Consider the following 5,007-nt stretch of genomic DNA (forward strand, 5'->3'; position numbering starts at 1 on the left):
GACCAAGTGCGCTGCCCTCGGCGCATGTCGGCCACAGGAGGCTCTTTCTTGCTCTCAACAGAAGAGGCCTTTTGCTGCGGTGATCCTTTATCACCTTCTGCTGCTTGATGGTTTTTGTTGGCACCACCACCTCCCGGTCCTTAGGCTCAAGAGGCCTCTTTTCTTTAGATCCGATATCGGTTTCAAGGCTGGATCAGAGACCTGAGATGGGGGTGGGGGTGGAGGTAAGTTCACCACTGGCCGAGAGGTCCCCGTCCCCTTAGACTTAGCTTTATTACCCCTTTTCTTCAGAAGAAGCTTCAAGTCAGACATTTCTTTTTCTTCGGAAGAGTCCTCAGGGACTATAGTCAGCAGAAGTGATGGGCAGATACAGGATTGCCTGTCGGTTTCCTCCTCGGAATCTGAAGAGGGTATTACCTGAACCCCCCTGAAGTGTCCCCTTCAAATTTAAATCTGTCTATCTGTTCCTCTAATGAAAAGGATGAAGAGCCGACTCTTTCACCTACTGCTGCCGGTTCAAGAGGAACTTGTTGAACTGGTCAGATCAGCAAGGGAATGCCCTGTGGATTGGGGTGTGGAACAGGTGCAAGGTCGTATGGCGCCAAAAAGTGTCGCCGAGCGACGTCTATTCGCTGTATCGGTGATCACCCTGTGTGATGGCGTTGCCAGCTGGCTGGATGTCTGCTTTCTTGGGCGTGTAGCCGAGTATGAGTAGGATGGACCGGAGCTGTCTGTCTTCGCTTACGAATATCTCTAAGTGTAGCAGGTAATTGAGGGCGTGGGCGTTGATAAGGCTAAGCCGAGGAGCAGTATGTGCCTTATCTGTAAAACAAACAAACAGATCGGGTCAGAAAATTGAAATAGGATGACATAAAAAAGAATAGGTTATGGAGAATGAAGATCCTAAGACTATTGTTAGAGATCCTAAGTCTAAGAAGTCACACCTGGCTCTTCTGGCTCGGTCGGACAATGTAGACCGTCATGCCATGCGCCCGAGACGATTAAATAGTCGTTTTTCATCCCTTTATTTGATTTGGGAAGGCAGGAGAACAATCTAACGACGTCGGATCGAGATTTAAGGTAGTATCCCGCCCCTTTTTGGCTATGACATTCATACATGTATGCTAAGTCATGCCAGGTTAGCCCTAGTCCTAACTGTTCGTTCAAGGCATCGATGGCCCCTAGTATCCTAAAGGTGTTGGGCGCGCGCTGCTCAGGAGAGAGCCTGTGGTTACGAAGGTAATTAGAGTAATGGAGCCCATTGGGAGGGTCATTCCCCCTTCAATGAAGGCTATCATTGGGATTATGACCTCTCCCTCTCTTCGGGCTGTTAGTATCTGCTCTGGAGGCAATATCTCAGATTTACCCCCGTGGGATACCATAATTTCGCTTAAATTCCTCTATCAATGCCGGACTATCGACTAGATGTTGGAATTTGCCCATTTTTAGAGAATGACTGAAGCAGTGGACAAGAGAAGGGTTTTGAGGGAAGAAAACGTTAGCCGAGAAGAAAGTAAAGAATCAGGAGGTGCCGAAACTTACACAAACAAGATTGAAGTAAAATCCCTGGACTCGAAATGGACTCTTTGTAGATCCTGGAAGCAAAGAACACAGAAATCCGAAGAGGCTTGAAAGGTTTTGAAGGAAAGAACTCTCTAGGTACTCTGAGAATGCGTAAAATAAAGAAAAATAACCTCCTCCAGGGGTTTATATACGGAGACAGGTGAAACGGTGTCATTCATTCCATCCAAATCCCGAAGAAGAACCCTATCCGTTGGATCAACAACCCACCGTTGGATGCAGAGGACAAAACGCCATCTGGAGTAATTAATACAACGCTTTGGGAATATGGAACTGATAGCGGCAATAATGAAGCGCTTGTCTCTATGCCCGCGCGCGTGTAAATGGGGGTATTTATGACTTCCCTCTTTTAAATTTTTTTTATTTTTATTTCTTTTTCCTTACGAGGCAGATCAAAATGTTACTTTTTCTCCTCGGATGCAAGGGAAAAATTAAAATTTTGAGGGGCTATTGTGGGGGAAAGGGCCTAGTCCAACATAGTGGGCCGAGAGCCCATATGAGAGCTATTGTGCGACCGAGAAGAAAGAGATGGTAAGGGCAAGCCCATCTGGAAGTGAGACCCTCAGAAGGAAGAATGATTACAATCCGAAGAGGACATCTCCTGTCTGAAGAGGTTATAATCCTCTAACGCGAATATTATAAATCAATTGAGCGTAAAAAGGTCAAAATGATCTTTTGAGGACTCCACCTGATCAAGATAAGCTCTAAGTATGCTGGGAAACGATAAGGATGGAGAAATATCTAAAGGGAAAGCTGCTACCACCGTATTTAATACTCTGCAGCAACTTTTCTGACCACATTTATGTGGAGAAGACCCCTGAACAGTGTATCCTAACCTACCGCCACTCACACAGAGCTAAAGAAGATGCTTGATGTGACACGTACTCAAGTAGGCTCACGGATGAGGTACAAGTGGACGATGGAGATGAAGAAAAGGGGGGTTATATAAAGGAAAGAGGCTCCTAACGTAGAGGGGGGGGGGAAAAAAAAAAAAGGAAAGAGAGAGAACTTGACTGTAACCCTAATATCTGTGTTCATCAGATAATCAATAATATAACTCTTCGGATATTCACTCTTTACGTGTAGATTCATGTTGGCTTGTGCTTGAAAGTTGTGATTCGTTGTTGTTAATCTCATACTTAACCTAACTCTTTCACCCATACTCTACAAATTAATTGTTTTAGGCTTGGGCCACAAATCCCAACCCTACAAACACTAATCCTTCTATCTCAATTTCATTAATTGACCGAAAATAGTCACCTATTATGTAGCTATTATAATAGAAAAATATTGTCACTTTTTTTTTTTTTAATAAAATGGGCACATACACATTACATGACCATTTTATGTAAGAAATAGTTAATAAAATTAAAATGCATTAAGAGGATTTTTTTTTTTTTTTTTTGGGATAAGATATTAAGAGTATTGCAATTTAACTAATTGAGGATTTTTAACATAAATTAATAAATATAAAATTTTATGTCAAAAAAATAAATACAAACTCATTCCCATTATCACGTTTCCCAAGCAATCTGAATCTGATAGCTTCTTCTAGTCTTTAATTAGCTTTCCTTCCCAACAATACTTCTCAATCTTCATCTCCTTCTCTCCTCACTTTTCAGTCTCCACAAATTATCTCTCTTTCACAGCTTCAGCCTTCACTAACTTTACCTCTTTCTCTCCCCTCCTCAATCTTTCTTCTCTGAAGTGAAGAAAAGATCTAGTGAACAAGTAGTTGCTCTTTACGAAGACCCAAACTACTTTTTGCCATTTTATTGTGAAATTTTATGGGAAGAAGAAATCGGAAAACCTGCTTTCGGTTTAGAAAACCCGTGCAATTTGACCGCGGTTCAAGAGGTTCACAACAAAAGTATAATTTTCAGTTTTATAAGTTTAAAAAATCGGAATGATGAACGGTTCCGGTTTTACAATAGTGCCCATGGTTTTAAAAACCGGTACAGTCAAAGAACTGAAAAAGGGAGTGGTTACCGATTTTGTGGTTCAACCACATCTAAGTTTCTCTCCCTCTTTCACAGTCATATATTGCAAATCTAATAAATTTCATTGTCATAGATTTCATAGCTGCCTATTTCCTCTCATTAATTTAAATTTTTAGATTTCAAACCTCCATTGGTACAAATTTCAAATCTAAATTTCTCTCTCATGGCAGTGACGACACTGGCACTTTGGCACATTATGAAATCTGTGGTGTGCCTCCTCCAAAAGGGAGTTGAAAGTTGAAAACTGTGATAAATATTTGTGTTGAGGTTCAAAAAATCATAAAATAAGGCCCAAAGATTTGAAGCCCAAGATCCATGAAAGGGCAAGTTTTAGAGCCCATGAAGCGAAGGCCTAACCTGCCGAGATCAGAAGACCAAAGAAGAGTCTGGTAGAAAAACTGGGCCGGGATCCTAGAGACTGCCAAAGGCCAGAGGTCCCTGGGACGCGTAACACAGACAGAGTGAAGATTAAGATAGCTTAAGAAAGAAAGAAGGGAGATCGAAAAGCACAAGAAAACGGAGGACAGACATGTCCTCCTTAAGTGCCCAGTAACGCAGCGCAGAACCAGAGGATTTGGAAAGCAACAACTCGTGAGCAAAAGGCTGGTACTTCGGGAAACCCAGAAAGATGAACCGTAAGAAGAAGTAGCCATGAAAACCTTCGACTGGGCAAGGAAAGATTCGGCTCACTTTGGAAAAATGACAAAGGACAGAGACGTGGAAGCATGAAAAGGAGAGAGATCAAAGGTCAGCTACACGAGGCCACCACGAAGGGGAAAGTCAGCAGGGGACTTTCAGGGAGACAACACCAAAAGGAAAAAATTATAAGGAATAAGGAAAGAACCAATCTTCTGAGTAACTGGCACAGCACAAGCTTTGATACATAGGGAAGCAAAAGAGAGAAATTGGTGGTATCCTGGAATCCTACCATGACACTATAAAAAGGGAAGGCAGCCAAAATTGAGGGGGCATTCAGCAATAGTGAAACCATAATAGAATCATTGAGAAAACTCTGTCAAAATTCAAAGAAAGTAGGGAAATATCTCCTGGTAGCCCAGAAACAACCACTAGTACATACTTGGATTCAAAAGGATTCAAATTTTGCAAGTTTTGGGGGCTTAGATAGCCATCTAAGTCTGTAATTTTTAAGCTTATTTGGACCTTGTATCACGTCCTAGTGAGCACTTTGTAATCCATAATTAAGAAAATAATCAAATATCTCATATTGGTTTGAGGACTCCTTTAATATTCATTGCGTGATCTTCTTTATTACATTATTTTTCCTTTCACTTTTTGTTGTTGTTCAATACATATATTCTTGCTTGCCAGTATGTAATTGTTGTAGGATCTTTGCTCTATACACAGCCTAGTTCGTAAATAGCCTCTTTAGCTGCGGTGAACCAAGCCCAGTTCCCTTCAAACAATA

This window comes from Quercus suber, unplaced genomic scaffold (genome assembly GCF_002906115.3).
Source record: "Quercus suber isolate HL8 unplaced genomic scaffold, Cork oak 2.0 scaffold_487, whole genome shotgun sequence".
Classification (NCBI taxonomy): domain Eukaryota; kingdom Viridiplantae; phylum Streptophyta; class Magnoliopsida; order Fagales; family Fagaceae; genus Quercus; species Quercus suber.